Here is a 17,106-nt window from a genome sequence, read left to right as displayed (position 1 = left end):
TACCAGCGTTTCAGTTCTCCAAAACAACATTTTGTATGCTCTAGATCGGCCTGTTTGCTAATGTTATTAAGAATGCAAGAATTTTTTTAGCATAACTGCCTTTTTGCCTAATTATAAGGCCTTACCGACAAAGGTATATTCACTGTATACTAGTTATAACACTGAGCCATTAATATGGCTCACAATGTTGCATGGTCTCACCTCATAATCCTTATACGCCCACAAACAACGTAAGATATTTACACCATAACTTGTGCTTAGCACCGGCTCCTTCCAATTTACTTGCGTTCAAATCCCCAATGTGGCATCAGCTTGGGTGCCCTAATGACACATGACACAAACCTAACTTAACCAGAATCCCGGCATGAGTTCAAACCTGAGCCCTTGATTTATAGTCTCAGACTATTGTTTTGGCTTCAGTGTCACAGCACCAGATGTGAATTTTTATATTTCTTCATGTCATGCATAAACTGCAGGTTTTTTTAAGTCTTTACCGTCCCATAACTAAGTGATCTGTTTCGACTCATGGTTACTTCGGCAGTAGCCACACAAGTACTTTTGTAACTCAGTTAGCTCATGCACTGCATTTCAAGAGTAAATTTTGTTTGTGCAATTAGGGCTGGAATGGCCTTCCACCTTTCAAGGCTTACTATTCTCTTGTCTTTTGAGCTGGTCACTGCTGAAATCCGCGCATTAAATGATGATGTTGAACCACTTATTTAGGTAAATCACCGAAGGCGAAGATTTGTAATAAGGGAGTAATTACTCGATAGTATCCCGCGAAGTGCAGTCATAAGGCTACAGAGAAGACCTAAAGCACTTTGCTTTGTAGCCGTATGGCTGTGCATAGGTTCTAATGGTTAATTACTTCTAATGAGTAAATTACGATCTCATGAAGTTCCTACTTGGCACAATATGTCAAAGCTCACCACTCAAGTATTTTCATTTAGTACTGTTTAGGTATACTTAATGTTAAAATAAATTGTTCTAATGAAGTGCTTGGTCGCTTGCTCAACTCAGAAAATTAATACAATGTTCTCTTACGCGTAAGAACTTTTCTCACAATCTATTTCAAGTAATATCGGGGCAGATATACACAATAGTTTTGTCGGACGGTACAAAGTTGCATTTAGGCTAACTGACATACTGCGCACAAGCTAGGTCTAGCCAGCTGAACTTGTGCACTGAAAAGCTAAGCATGCATTACTGTGCCTAATTGTGTCAGGTTTTTATTTTTTTTGGTGCATCTCTCTTATCGTCTCTTTAGCTATGCAACACATAGGCTTCATAACTTGGCTCAGTGAGAACGCTGCAAATGCATTTTATGAATGTGACTTATATAAGCGCAGGATATGGTTAACAAGGCTGTTGGTTCATCTTAGGCACAAAGGCCGTGAAATTCAAGTTGCAGCAGAGATGCCAGTGAGGACAAAAGCCGTGACAGCTTTCTGTTTTCTTCCCTATTCTTCGGCCTAAATTCCCATTGGTCTTTTCCTAATTTCTGATGCCTATCGATGCCTCCATTATTTCGTTCTTTGAACAACGAACTGGCAGTGAAATAAGTATATTTTTCTGAAGATGTTGATTGTCAGAAACTAAGAGCACATAAACACCAGTTAACAGTTAGCAATGCCCATTTTTGCTAGCTAGCTTGGGAACTTGTCACCTCTACGTTCATTCTTTATTTTACTGCTGAGTGAAAATAAGTCGTAAACATTGCTCTAAATTTGTATCAGAGAGCATACGCTTATACGCCTGTCACATACTTAAAAGACTTAATTTAATTTCATTTAATTGTGCGGCCTCATAGTAATCGTACTGGAAATCCAATTTTACAAATTTTGCTTGAGATGCTAGTTTGCTCGAGATAACCAGATAATATGGTCTTCATATCTTGTTCCATCACTATACGAAGTATTCTTTCCCAGCATAAGCCAGGAGTCGTTGCCATTTGAATACTCCAAATTGGTTCTTGCATTTCATCTACCAGTAGTCCAGGCTACTGGCTCCGGCATCTCATTATATTTATATTGTCAGTCAGTCCGTGCACGTAAAAGATCCCCAGGTGGTCGAAATTATTCCGGAGTCCTCCACTACGGCTGCTCTTTCTTCTTTCACTGCCTCCTTTATCCCTTCCCTTACGGCGCGCTTCAGGTATCCGCCGATATGTGAAACTGATACTGCGCCATTTCCTTTCCCCAAAAACCAAATAAGAAAATAAATAAAAATGAAAAGAAAACAAACAAATAGAATCGAGAAAAAACACCGGTTTTTGGAAAGTGGAAACAAAATCGCGTATCGCATATCGCGAGCTATGCCAACCACCGCAGTTGCTATGGGACCCTCTCCCGACAGTGAAGCTCTTGACGGCACTATCTAAGGAGATGCAATATTCGCAAAATTACGGCTGTCGTGCTCCACTCAGGGCTGGTGTGCACTTGTTGCCGATAGGAGATGAAACCACGTCTGGGCCGGCCGCCGGCCGCGAGCTTCCAGGGAACTCCAAGAGGCGCACTCACGGATGTGTTGAGCAGTCTTTTTCAGTGCAGTGGCCTCCTTTTTCGTTACGGCGCGGAGTTGTCGACGACGATGGGAACTAATGACGGTGTATGTCCGCGTACGTAGTACCTTTACTGCGCGCGGCCCACACGGAGGCATAGAGTTGTGCTCTAACGTAGAGTATGCTGCGGTAAAAGCGAAAACAAACAGCATTGCAGATGCGTGCCGAACCATGAACGAGGTAGCCTGCGCCTGGTAAGGATATAAAAGCAAACTGTGAAATAATTTTATCTAGGTCGAAGTTCTTGATTTGCAGAGCGCGGTCGCCCGTTACCGCAGCGTCTTCTCTCTCTCTCTCGTCTCTGTTCAGACGGCGTCGCTCGAACCTTGAAACCCTCGTGTTTGCGGCTCCTCGACTAGCGGCTCCTGTTGCATGCATCGTCTTTTCCGCCACTCAACGCATCCGGTGCAGTGCCCACATGATCGCCGCGCAGGTGCATCAAGTGTTCCGGGCCCGAGCAGGTCCGCACTGTTTTGAGTCGTAGAGGGAGTTTACATGAACCCGCGTATATGTTAAGCGTTAACTGCGTGAGGCTGCAGCTAAACTACCGTCGAGTCGGGCTGCGTCAGCGCGACTGCAGGGTGTAGGTTGACTTGGCCCGACCAGATGGGCAAGGGGCCTGTATGCGCTGCCGCGTCGGGCCAGCGCCTCCTTTCTTGCCTGCTAACAGTTCGGAAATAAAACTTGCAATATTCCCTCATAGGTCCGTGGCGTTTGCAGATAGCGCCATTTCGTCTTCACTTCCGAAATTGGTCGGTGGCGGCAATACCTGCATTTTAGTTCTTGTTATTTTCTACCGTAGAAGTGCTTTGTTTTCGTTATGACTAGTGTTTTTGTGATTAGGAGCTGGTATTCTCTCGATACAAGCCAACTTCAAATTCACCTCACTGTCCCTTTATAGATTAACTATTTGTGCAATGAATTATCTCATGTCTGTTATAAGGTACTGTATTATATGGTCTCACTTTTATAGGTGTTCAACTTTCATTTCAACACCTATGCGGATGTGTCAGAGGATTACATGTCTTCTGATGGTGACAGGACCAACCTTGTTGTTCAAGGAGACAGCGACGTGAGGAAATTGCCACCTACAGCCAGGTACGTATTAGTTCAAATCTGTGTTCGCTAAATTGCATAGAAAAATCTGACGCTTGTGTGGCTGTTATTTCTGCAACCTTTTGGTTTGCAGCACAGATAAGAGTACATCACATTGTAAATTCTAGTGTGTGCTTGGCGAAAGCCTTGTCTGCGCTCCGCTTCCTTGGCTTTGCTGTTCGGTGACATGGCCAGTCGCTGCTGCTCTCTGCGCTCCAATTCGTTCGCTTTAGTGTTCGGCGATATCGCCTGTCGCTGCTGCCGCTTTCGTTTGGCTTCCCTGCCTTTTTTATCCGCGATCTCATCCGTCGCTGTTGGCGTTTCCGTTCTGCCTCCCTTGCTTTTGCATATGGTAACATGTTCAGTCGTCGCATGCGCATTCGCTCCTTGTTCTTCTGGCGTTTGGTGTTGGGGGAATCCGGCGTCCGCTGCCGCTTCCCCGGACCACTTGGCGCGGAATCACTGGGAAGCTTCGGAGACATGCGTCTCACTCACTCGACTGCAACGAGACATCTGGCGAATGAGCGGCGGCAAGGGTGTGACAATCCCGTAGGGCCAATGGGGACGATTTTTGAATGTGACGGTGGGGGTGCCTGGGAGTGGCGATAAACGCATGGATTGCTCAAAAATCCCCGAGACAAACTCAGCCAAGCCAATCCAGAAATTCAGTATGGTGGCGCGCGTTTAGGCGGCTGGCTGTGGCCGCTGGGGGGTTGGTGCTGGGGGGAGCTAGCTGGATTCAAGCTTCGTACGTACTGGTCATTAACTGCTCCCGCGCTGCTTTCCTGCATGATTTCCTAAGTACTTAGGTTATGTGTGGCGTGTATCTCGACGTGGGTGTTGAGGTGGCATGGCGCATGATGGCGAGCGGCGCGACTGCATAGCAGCTGCTTAGAGCGCTCGCTCGAGAAGCAAAAGCGTAAACAATTCAGTGCAAACGACAGTTTATTAAAGCATACATAAGTTTTCAAAATGGAAGTAAAATAAGTGTTGATTCTAGGCATCAGTGGCACGAAAATATCAATGACAGCCACTCCAAAGAATCAATATCGTAAAATGCCACTATGCTGCAAAAAGGTACGGTACTATCAAAAAGTACGGTATACATAACCAAATGCTACATCAATCAATATATGTGCATACACAATAACTTTGTACAGATTCAGGTAAAGGGCAATGAAGTAAAACATTTCACTTGTATTGAAATATACCAAAGTGTGGCAATGAGTATACACATACAAAGTGAGCCAGCCAATACGTTCAACCTTTAACTTTGCACAAGAATTTACAGTGCATAAGTAGTCCTTGATCGATGTGTGGCAATGAGTATACGCACACAAAGTGAGCCCGCCCAAAGTTTCAGCCTTTAACTTGTGCAGAGGAATTCACAGTGCATAAGTAGACCAGGGCAGCATAACATGCTGAAGTGCTACATAAAACGTCATTTAGAAACACCAAGAAAAGTTCACCTTCTAACTTTGCTAACAATGGGCATGTTTACCTCTTCTCTAATGAGTTGCAGGCTTGCACGCTTTAGGGCGTGGCACGTCTGCCACGCCCTGTTCCGGTTACTTGTTTAATGTAGACGCAAAGGCAAGGAAAATTTGACCAAGGCAGGTCGAGAAACGAATTTTTGAAAATTCGCAGAACAATTGTGGCCGTGGCTGGTGCACAGCAATAATCGGAGGTCATTAATTCAGTTTTAATGATGACACACTGGAGGGTAACCCAAGGAAATACATGCGTATAAAAAGCTCATAGGGAAATAACAAATATAATGTGCAATGTGCATAACAAGCCAAAAATTCTCTGTGGGCCATTATATTGCATCCATGACTATGTCGGGTGATTTCCTAAATGGTAAATTGCAAGTGGTCCTTGTACTGTACAGTGTCCGCACATGTAGAGGGATCCAATATAGCATTCCGGCCACTAGTAATACGTCCCTCCTAGTGCATGTGTTGCTTGGAGACGTAAAACCCCCAATGTTACAACTTGCAGAAGAAATTCCTAAAACAGCCAGTATAAGTAGCACTTTATCATAGTTTGTGGGGACCTGCCCTGCAGCCCCCTGAGTTTGCTTTCCCGCGAGGCACCGTGCAGCGGCGGTCTCAGCTCGAGGTTGAGCGCATTCACTTGTGAGTTACATTAACTGGCGAAAGAGGGCGCCAGCATCGCTGCGCGGAGACTGCCAAAGCCCGCGCGCGGGAGATGGGGCAGGGGGGCTTCAGCTGGGATCGTCGGCATGAGCGGACGCGTCGCTCGGGGCTCCGCTCTTCGCCGGCGGGGCGAGGAAGCGACGGGGACAGGCTCCCGTACTCGTCCCGTCCGGCCTTCGGAGTATATATCCCTTGCCCTAGCGCGGGCGAACATTCGCTCGGAACCTTGCTGGTGAGTCGGACGTCCTCGATTCATTAGCGTACCTTGTTGCTAGCTGGCGTTATTGTTTCTGTAGCAATAAATGCCTGTTTGTGTCAGCCAATGTGTCGTTCCTTTGTTCCCCCAGAGCAAGGCCCGCCGTGGTTGGCGTGTGCTCGGTAGCGTACGCGATCACGGGGTGGGGTCCGGGCGGCTTTGAACCGTGTCAGCCACGATTGAGTGGGGAGAACGTACTTATCTCCCCAATTCAACCCCACAAGTTTGAGAATGCCTGTTTTCGACACAAGCATACATGTCAACCAAATCACATCTCATGTGTATATCGTCTTCATTGTTACAGAGCCGAACATTTGAGTCAGCGTGTTTTTGCTGGCGCTGGATTCCAGATACTACTTATTTCCCCAACAGCAAAATAGTGCGCAGCAGTCATGACCAGGGGATGGCAAATTATATACCACAATACGCTTGGGATCTGCAAAGTACTTTTTGAATTGTTTGAGCTGCTGAAGCCATGCATGTCTCAACATTAAGTTTCAGTACCTTATTTTTCACTAATCAAGCTACAACTGAGGGACTGATTTCAGCATACAGCTAATCATTAATAATTGAATTCTGGCATTCCTTGAGTGGCTGTATGGCTGTGTGCTTGTTGAACAAGAGGAGAAAGAAGCCATATAACACGGTTTTCCCTGGCACGTACATTATGTAAGCTGTTAGTATTCGTCAATATTAAGGAAATTCGAAGCCCCTGGTCATAAGAGTGCTCAGACTAACATGGCACACAACAGTTCCAGAAAGCAACCTTGCATTTCATAAAAGAAGTAACGCAGCAAGAGCAAAATCAAGTACAGTGTATGCGCAACAAGAGCAGAATTATAAACTAGCATAGCAGTGTGTGTAAAAGGCACTTAGCAGAAGGGTGTTGTGGCTCAGCAGAAGAGCCACAAGCCCCTTGCATAAAAAATACAAAACGCTAATGAACATAACAAATAAATAGTTCAAGAAAGAAAGTGCCCATAGCCAGTAGGTAGCAATAAGAAACTAAATATTTTAATCATTTAGTAACACGATGCGTCATGAATATAAACAGTATATTTACGCATCTTTCTTGTGGGAGCATCTGCTTCGACTTTGTATTTGTGCTTCTGTTGAAAAATGAGGTGTACCCATGTAGTCTTGTGTGGCACATTAATTTAAGAATCTTCAGACTTGAGCCTACTGAACAGAGCACACCTTGCCGGTTTTCCGTCCTTTCAATCAAATTTTTACACGCATTCGATATGTCGGCACTGGGCACTCTACGTGATTTCTTGTCCGAAGGCGGAATCTAATTCCTTTATTAATATAGACATTCTTCAGAGGTTGTGGCAGCAAATATGAAAACGCGCTTAGGATCACCATTATCCTTGAGTAGTATGAAAAGTTGGTGTCGCTCATAGCCAGAGCCGCCGTCTGCTGCAAGCAGTGTTCTCTCACATGTACACTCAGTAGTTCTCAGATCAAAAAAGCTCTTCTCAAGAGTGACTGCGATAAGGTGCATATTTTCATATACTATGCGAGGGGCATCTTGTGAAGACCCTTGCATGTCAAATGAGTTGGAGCCTTGAGGCCTGCTGTGGCTTCTGTTTAGTATGCTGCTTCCTGATAAGAATACGGAAAGACTCTCCAAGATGATGAGGAATGCATTTGTTGTCACCTCACAGTCTCCTTGAGAAAGCATGAAAACCCTTCCAATCCAAATATGTTTCAGAGTGGCAATGAATTGGTGCAGGTTGTGTGTCTCTGTAGGGCCATTTTTATGAATAATTCAAAAAAGGTTTCCAAGGGTCTAGCAGAAATCAACGGGTGAAAAGATCAGTAAATTGACAATCTTATTTTATATAGTCCACAGCAGAAGCAAGGCTCTGATTTTAATCTGCCAACCTTTGATGTAGCGTAGTTTCTTGTCCCGAAGGCAACCAAAAGCCCATTGGGCAATCCTATTTATAGGCGACTCAAAGAAGACTCAAGGAGGGTGTTCCAAACCCTCACACATGCGTACCACCACTCATCATCCTGTTTTTTCAAAGTTGAATTGTTCCGGCTGTAAAAAAAGTTGTTCTGCCTTTTCCGCGAATTCTGGTGTAAATTTCGCATCAACAGGAAGCCCCTGAATGGTGATGAGAGTGAGAAGTGCCACAGACCCAGATTTGCTGAACATTTTTGTGGCATACTCAGCACTAGATTAGGGGGGGGCTAAGGGGGCTGCAGCCCAGGGCCTCACCTCGGACAGTTGAAGGGGGCTAATCTATTTTAACCTGCTTAGCAGATGGAATCATAAGCAACGGAACTTCGAGCGACATGTATGAAGCGAGAAATCTTGAACGAGCAGACGGGGCCCCCGCCTAATGTAACAGCATGCGTTTAGCCTGACCATTTGGGGAGAACTTGTCGAGCTGCAAAAACAGGAATCCCCCGCCGCCCCGGCGGGGCCCTCTTTCTTTCGAAGCGAGGTGCGTTTGCGTAGAAGAGTTTTTGTGGTTTCCTGTCAGTCCGTCTGTCCAGTGCTGTACGGAGAGGAGGGGCAAGGGGGAAACACTTAAATAATGTAAAGTGGGATTAGGACATAAACATCTCTTGCTCCTCGTCACCACCACGCCACCCTCCACCTCTCAAATAGTTCCACCGCTGTTCTTAAAAAAAGTGATGTGCTGCAGTACCCAACAGTGCCTCCCATTCGACTTTTCTTTACCGTGCTGATAATTTGGGCGGGGAAGGATGAGTCCGATGGCAGATGATGAGTTTGATGGCAGAGTCTAGGCAGAAAAGGAAAGAAGACGTCACGCGTGCTTTTGTCCGCGTGCCGTGGGGAATGGAATGTGTGCTGTTCGGACTAGGGATGCGGAAGAGTGAAAGGGGAATTTGGAGAGCTGGACACAAAGGCTTGTCTCTAGGGCCCATTCCTGCCTAGTGGCTGCGGACCCTCATGCGCGCTCGATGGAAAAAGAAGGTCAGACTGGCCGCCGAACTTTCCAGAAAGAAGTAGAAAAGAAGACTCAGAGCCGACGTAGGGCGCGTAACTTCGCCCGCCCTAGGAGTCGCTCTCTCCCTTTCGTTCTCTCGCTCGGCGTCGGCGGGGCGGAATAAAAATCGAGAACCTCATAGAACAGATGACTGCTTCTAACCATAAGGAAGACGAGATAAGGAACGTGAGAAAGAGTGAGTTTGCATGGAGAAGGAGGGAATTTGTACAAGGAACTCTATGCGTATGTGAATGCCTGCTTTGGCGCTAATAACAGACAAACGCAGCGCGCGTCTATGAAAGCAAGTTGATCGCGGGCTGCGATTTATCCCCGAGCCGCCTGTTAAGCTTGCATAAGCCCGCCCGCTGAGGAGCTCCCGCGGGATGCACCACTCTCGGCCAGCCACGGACCATCCAGGCAGCGTGCGCCAGTCATCGGGACGGCCACCTTTGGACACCTGCGGTTGCGTCGGACTGAGGAAGTGTCCGGTGCGTTGAACAATTAGCATCCATTCGTGCGAAAATGCTGTCAGAAGCATCAAAGTGGTGCGTCTAAATGAAAGGCAAAGTTAGAAAGAGAATAGCATGAAAACAAGCTACCAAAGATGTCAAAGTACCTACTGAAAGCAGCTTCCGCGGGGCAGTATGATCGCTCCACCCAGATTTCGTGTCACTCTCAATAGTACCGACGGTGCTTTTATGGAGGACTTGCCACTCCATCACCACGGTTTCCTGGCAAGAAGCAAGGTTTTTTGCTCATCTTGGTTGCATGGGTCCTGTGAAAACGGTGCCAACCTCGGTAGTCCATATTTCTGAGCAACCGACGCTAACCGAGCCCTTTTGCTGTTCCTGAGTCAGCAACGTCTATGCTACTCGGCCGGGCCCCTGCCACAGAGCCCCAGGTGTCCGGTCCGCCACGCCCGATTTCTACTACTGCTGATCAACAGGTGCCAAACTTCCCCGACGAGCCTCCTTCTACTGACGAGCACCAAGAAACAACACTCCAAGAACCGACTTACTTGTTTCCTGTTAGTTTGGCTTCAGATAATCAGGTTACAAGCCACAAAGTGCCCCTCGAGAGGACGAATGAGACGGCTTCTCGTTGAGGCTACAGAGAAGTACAGACACCCCCGCAACAAGAGCTACGTTGCGAGATTCTCCGATTTGACCCTGTTAAGTGGCCGGACGTTATTACTGAGAGCTTTCGGAGTGTATGCCTTTAGGAAGGGCCATTGTATTTTAAAAATCGGGCAGAAAATCTTCCGTCTTCTGAAAGGCAATACAAAATTCAGAAACGCTCTGTCATCTCATCTTATCGTGCGAAAGGATGTAAATGGGGAGGCGTACGAGCGACACTGGTTAATGTACTCGAAGTTCAAAGGCTCCGTTTAGGTTTTCATGTGCAAACTATTTTCGGCTTCAAGCAACCCCAGAGCTTTCGCAGCGCATGGCTTTTCTGGTTGGAAAAGAGCAGACGAAAAGGTTTGCGGACATGAAAATACGTCGAGCACCGGAACTACCTGGCAGCATGGCTCGCCCGCTCTAACTCGAGCAGCACAATTGACATGAAGCTGGTTAAGCATCTTGTCACTGAGACCGCTTACTGGACACAGGTGCTGAAGCGCGTAGTCGATGAAGTTAAGCTTCTAGCTGAGCGCAACCTATTGTTTAGTGGCAGTGAGGAGATTTTTGGTTCACCGAGAAATGGTAATTATATGGGAGTGCTTGAGGCCATTGCCAAGTTTGATCTCTTTCTAGAGGAGCCCAACAAACTCTACGGGAACAAAGGAAAAGGTCACTCATCGTATCTGTCAAAAACTATTTGTGATGAATTTATCGAAGATATGGCAAAGTCTCTCAAGGAACGTCTCGTTGACGAAGTGAAACGCGCAAAATACTTCTCTTTAATTGTTGATTCGAGTTGAATTGAGTTGAGGTGTTGAATGCTAGAGGTGGGATTAGCCTCGCTTATTCTGTCAGCAATTGCTCCACCGTAGCGCCACTTCTATTTTAATAATCTCCCAAAACCTGTCGGGTCTACCCCCACTATGCGCACAGTCACCTCTAACAGCACATATTCAACTCCCGCAGTCACCATCTATGCACACATTCACTCCATAAAGTCCACATCACAGTCCACTCCAGAAGTCATCATCTATGCACATATTCAGTTACAGTAGAAACACAGTCCATTGCAGGGCCACAATCCATAGACACATTCAGTCACAGTATAACAGTGCACTCCAGAAGACGCCATCTATGCACACATTCAATCACAGTAGACCATAGTCCGCTCCTGCTGTCACCATTTTAGAAACAAGATAAGTGTCCTGCAGAAATGTTAAATGAAAGCGTGCACACATTCCGTTGTTGATACAACTCCAGACCTTACTCACGGTGATCATCTGTCAGTTGTTTTACGATACTATTTAAATGGGAAAGTGTACGACCGCTTTCTTAGATTTGTTCCAATCGAACCGCATACCGGCTTGTATCTTTTCGATACCGTAATGTCCCTCTTGACGACCAATGGCATCTCAATTGATGATTGTAGGGGCCAAGCTTATGATAATGGGAGTAATATGTCAAGAAAATACAAAGGACTGCAAGCTAAAATCAATCACCTGAAAGAATTAGCAGTCTACGTCTCATGTGCTGGTCATTCACTGAACTTAGTTGGCGCGTGTAGCATTGACAGTCGTCTTGAGGGAGTCGAATTTTTCACTGTAATTCAGACTGTATGTGTTTTTTGCTGCCCTACCTAAGCTATGCAGGTATTATTTGGACAGCATGGGCGGAACTAGCCAGCAGCTTGTTTTGAAAAGTCTCTCTGAGATCAGGGGGTCGATACGCTGAATCATGTAAGGCCATTCTGAAAAAATTCAATAGTCTTGTGTTGTCGTGAAGCTATATCAAAGAACGAGGAAGAAAACGGTGACCCTAGGAAAAAAGCGCACTCTCTCATCCCGATAATGACAAAACTAGAGACTGCATTCATGGCGATTTTCTGGAGTGAAATCTTGGAGCTCTTTGACAAAACGAGAGCACCCCTTCAGAAACCAGGCCTAGACATTACAACTGCTGTAGACCTGCTGAGCTCTCTAGAAGGCTTTGTTAATTCTTTGCGACCTTTCTTTGATACCTTCAAAGAGAGAGCACGAACGCTAAGTACTAATCACTGTTATCGGGATGAGGGCAAACGCATCGTTCTGAATAAGCACCCGGATGAAAAAAGCGATAGTGCGCTACAAGGTAGAAAAACGTTTATCGTAGAGACCTACAGTGTTGTACTTGACAGTCGAGGCTCTGCTTTGAAGTGCGAAAGGCTGCCTACACTGAACTCTGCGAAAGGTTCGGATTCTAAAATTGCTGGCAGAAGTTTGGAGCGAGGCCTCTCTGGCACGACAGGCTGAGCAGTTGGTGAAAACTTACAAAAATGATTTGGAGCCAGTAATTTCCGCTGAAATCATTTAGTTTGCGAACTTTCTGCACAACTCTGTGTGCCAGGACACGAGTCCCCTGGGACTAATGAAGTTTCTACACAAAAGAAAGCTTACTGATGTGTTTCCGAACCTTTCTATTGCTTTGCGAATGTACTTAAGCATACCCGCTGCAAACTGGGATACCGAACGATCGTTTTCCAAGTTGTCGCTGATAAAAAAAAATCGCCTTCGTTCGAGCCTCTTTGACGACAAGGTGAACTCGCTTGCTATCATGTCCAGTGAAACTGACCTCCTCCGCGATCTATTCTCCGAACAGACTACATCTGATTTCACCAAAGCAAAGGCGCGAAAGATTTCATTTTAAAAGAGGACTGTTTGCGCTATACATGAATAGTTTCAATAAGTTCGTTGTGGCGCCTCCAAGCCAATGAAACGCTGAGCAGTGTTATTAAGATATGCTAATCTTCGTTGTTCGTCTCTTGTGTGTTCTTGTGATATTTAGCGGGCTTACAAAGAACTGAATTTTGTTCTTTTTGATAGTTCCACCTTTATTTGGTGTCGTCCTTGCTTGTCTTACCTTTAACGAAAATATCTTGAAATAATGTTTTGTTGTTATTACACTTGATAATTTTTATATCTATTCTATTGCATTTTTATGGTGCTTGTATTGCCTTAAGTATTGCATATATCTATTGCATATTTTTAGAGTAACGTGTATAACGATTACTGCAGTCGGACGCTTGAGTTTTAATAAAGAAAGTTTTGGATACACCCATGCGTCTTCTCACGGAATTAAACTTAGTGATGTAAACAAGGCCTAGCTTCAGAAGGATCAACATCGGAGCTGTGTTGTCTTTTCTATGTTTTTGTTCGTCTTGAATGCACTAAACTTTTCCTTAAAGCCTAGCTTTTGCTGAAAACAGATTGGAGATTAATCACAACATGAACATATATGTTGGTGTATTAATGACAATAATTAAAATCCCGTTGATCGCACTTCATTCTTTTTAATTTAGTGGAATTAAAATGAAACATTGCATATTTTCAGTGGCGTAGCAGGCAACAGGGGGGAGGAAGTATAGGTAAAGAGGTCCTGCATGCGCATTACTCCAGGGCCCCCATTTTTCTTAATCCGGCCCTGGGCATACTTAACTCATGTCAGCGAAGGGCATCCTGCAAATGTGTTGTTCTTTTGTTTCTTTACTAATCTGCTTCTGAGATGTTCAGTTGATGTGTCCAAGTACGACTTATGGATGGGATGGATGAGCATTATTGAGAGGCTTACAGTGTTCCGACTCTTGAGCACCGATGAATTCTATCACCAAATGACCTTCTGTTTCAAGCCACTGAATTAAGTCTAATAGCACCGTGTATATTGCAAGAGCTGATGATTCTTTGTGGGCCGCCTCAAAGGCTACTTGCTGAATCCAAGGTCTTGATATGCCAGACACTGCCCTAAGATCTTTTCCATATGAGAAGTCCTTGTATTCCCATCATCTACGAAGCCAATTACGGCATCCCTCATAGCCTGAGTCGCTTTGAGACATTAAGCCCACATATACCACAAACAATATATTGCGAGTGATCATACATCAAATTTATTTTCAAGTCTATTTCATTTTATAAAAGACAACATGCTTTGTCTTGAAGTGGCCAGTCTTTTGATACTGATTCTATTGCATTGATGACACCTGGAATGATACCAAGTGTCATTGGGATACCTGCCAGCCAGCTCCTCAGCATCCTCACATGCGGCAAAGGAAGCATTTCTCTAAAAAAACAATAAAATTTTAGGGGGTGAAAGAACAAATTGTGAGCGATTTGTTTGTTTTTACCAGTGCTTTTTGGATTTTGTTAAAGAGCAGAGCCTGATCTGAAAAAAGGTCTTGTAGGAAATGCGGCACATGCTTTTTTAGAGCCTCTTAATGCGTTACTCGCCTTCCCTCATGTCTTTTTTTGCACCGGCCCAGTACTCTCCTGTATCTGTCACTTTGAGAATCCAGTTCCTCAATCCGCTTGAGGATTTGAGTGGTGTATGCAGATGTGCATCTCCTCTGTCTTCTTTTTGGTGCTTCCGGCTCAGATTTCACCGTTGCCTCTCCAACGCTGGCCTGTCTGGCACCATTGAGGCCATTGGGCCAGCTTCACCTGAAAAAATATGAAAGAAAACAACGAGACGTCTTTTTGTAAACCTCACCGAGCAGCCTATATCCTATACAAATTACTGTTAGGGTGCCATCAGAGGGTAACTAATTGCTCACCGTGCAATGCTATATCATGTTTTGTTTGAAGTCATGAATATACTCTGGCAGAAATTAGCATTTATAGGTGAAATTTATCATGTAGTGGTCGGAAAATGTTCCCCTCTAAGGACGACAAATTCATAACCACATGAATTAAATGTGGCAAGAAAGCAGTTCAATAAAGAAGTTGCTAAATTTTATGAAACATTGACAGAAAAAAAACAACCCTTGCAAAGTAATGGTTTTTGTATTAGTTCATACTCGGCTACATAAGCGAGTTTTACAAAAATGCGACGGCGGCACATTTTATTTCCTCATGTATCTCATTCGACTGCTACGTCATGTTTTACATGCACCACATCAAGCTTGGCGGTGCCATGCCTAGTGTAGGCTGTGGAACGGCAAGCTGCGCCCATTTCCAGCTTAGGATGGTTTCGTTACTTGCAGCTGGTATCAAGTGCAGGTGGCAGGGGGTGGGTGCGCATTTCCCAGCGCCGATATGCTAGAAAGTTGTGACGGGTCTTATTCATGTAAACGTGGCTGCAAGACAATTGGTATCTCAAGTGCTCTATATATGTTTCATTGTCAGCAGTCTATTAACTTTGTGAACAAAGTGACTGAAGGTATGCCTTAACTATATGTTTTGTTCTGAAAAAATAAACAGTTTAAGTATTTACACAGCTGCGTCTGAACAATGTGTACATTTTCATGACATGTATGAGTTATGCAAATGGGAGGATCAAGAAAGAGTTTTTTGCATTAAAGTAAAACTGATGCACGATTACAGACCTCTGGAAATCCATAACAAAAATATCAAGGCTACCGGTCCATAGTTTTTATGCAAATGCAAAAATGAGCATTTTGCAATAAATACTCATGTTTTTTTGTGCACTTACCATCAGAGGTAAGTTCCATGGTGCTGTTGTGGGCACTCCGATGGGTGTCCTTGGGCCAGTCCCTGTTGAAAAAGAACAAATTCAGTGTAGGAGGCTCGAAACCAGGTGTTTTAGTGCTCAAATGCAATTTTTCTTAAACTAGATTTGCATTGCGTATGTGAAAAAAAGAAGGAGAGAACGAAGATGGGTACAGAAAAAGTAAAAAAGAGCGGCTCGCGCAAAGGGCGCTACCCCGCCTATAAAGACCCTAAAGCGCCCTCGGCCTCCCATTGCCCCAACCGGCGGAAGCGACGCGAAACCCTGAAAAAAAGCCATAACGAACTGGGCGAAACTGTTTCTGGGATCTTCACGAAAGCGGACGCAGCAGAAAGGAACGACCCGCCGCGGTGGCTCAGTGGTTAGGGCGCTCGGCTACTGATCCGGAGTTCCCGGGTTCGAACCCGACCGCGGCGGCTGCGTTTTTATGGAGGAAAAACGCTAAGGCGCCCGTGTGCTGTGCGATGTCAGTGCACGTTAAAGACCCCCAGGTGGTCGAAATTATTCCGGAGCCCTCCACTACGGACTAATTTCTTCCTTTCTTCTTTCACTCCCTCCTTTATTCCTTCTCTTACGGCGCTGTGCAGGTGTCAAAAGATATATGAGACAGATACTGCGCCATTTCCTTTCCCCAAACACCAATTATTATTACTATTATTAAATTAACGAGATTAGAGATGCGTCACGAGATAGGACTACTGTGAGGAGTTCGGTTCCCTCCAGTATATGGTCCATCGTGCGCGCTTAGAGCGAGAAACGTCAGGGACAGCCATGGCGGAGGGAAATTTCCAATGCTTAGAACAGGCGGCAGGTTGTACCACGTAAAAGCGGTGTCTGGAGCGGCAGTACTACAGTACACCATAGTTTCGAGCAACACTTCCGCGAGGCACACTGGGGAGTTCAGCACGAATATCGCCAATCAAAGCTGCCTGTGCATCTCAAGCATGCAACTCAAGGCATGCTTTCGACTTTCAGCGCACTGCCCCCACCTGAATTATGTGGCCCACCTGCATCCTAGGTTGCTCTCTGATGGCTACCTGCCAGAGCCTTGCCCATCCGTGATTGTGACGTCACAACGCAGACACCGACAACGACGACGCGGATTTTCTTGTGAACTAGGCCTAAAGCAATCGCGTTATTAGTTGGAAAACTTCTTAAACAAAATATTAAGGAATAAAAATGCGATAGTCTTTAGGTGCCTGCTATGTGTTCTACTATGAGTGTCTAATGTTCCTCTGATTTTTCCGCCAAATGTCTGATTGGAACTGGCTGTCTTGACCCGCCGCCGTGGCTCAGTGGTTAAGGCGCTGGTTTACTAAGTCAGAATACTCGGATTCAAACCCGACCGCGGCGGCCGCTTTTCAATGGAAGAGAAACGCAAGAAGCGCCCTTGTGATGGGCGATGTAAGTGCACGTTAAAGATCCACACGTGGTCGAAATTATTATTCCGTAG

Source organism: Amblyomma americanum, chromosome 1 (assembly GCF_052857255.1).
Source record: "Amblyomma americanum isolate KBUSLIRL-KWMA chromosome 1, ASM5285725v1, whole genome shotgun sequence".
Lineage (NCBI taxonomy): Eukaryota > Metazoa > Arthropoda > Arachnida > Ixodida > Ixodidae > Amblyomma > Amblyomma americanum.
Note: the sequence above shows the minus strand (reverse complement) of the source record.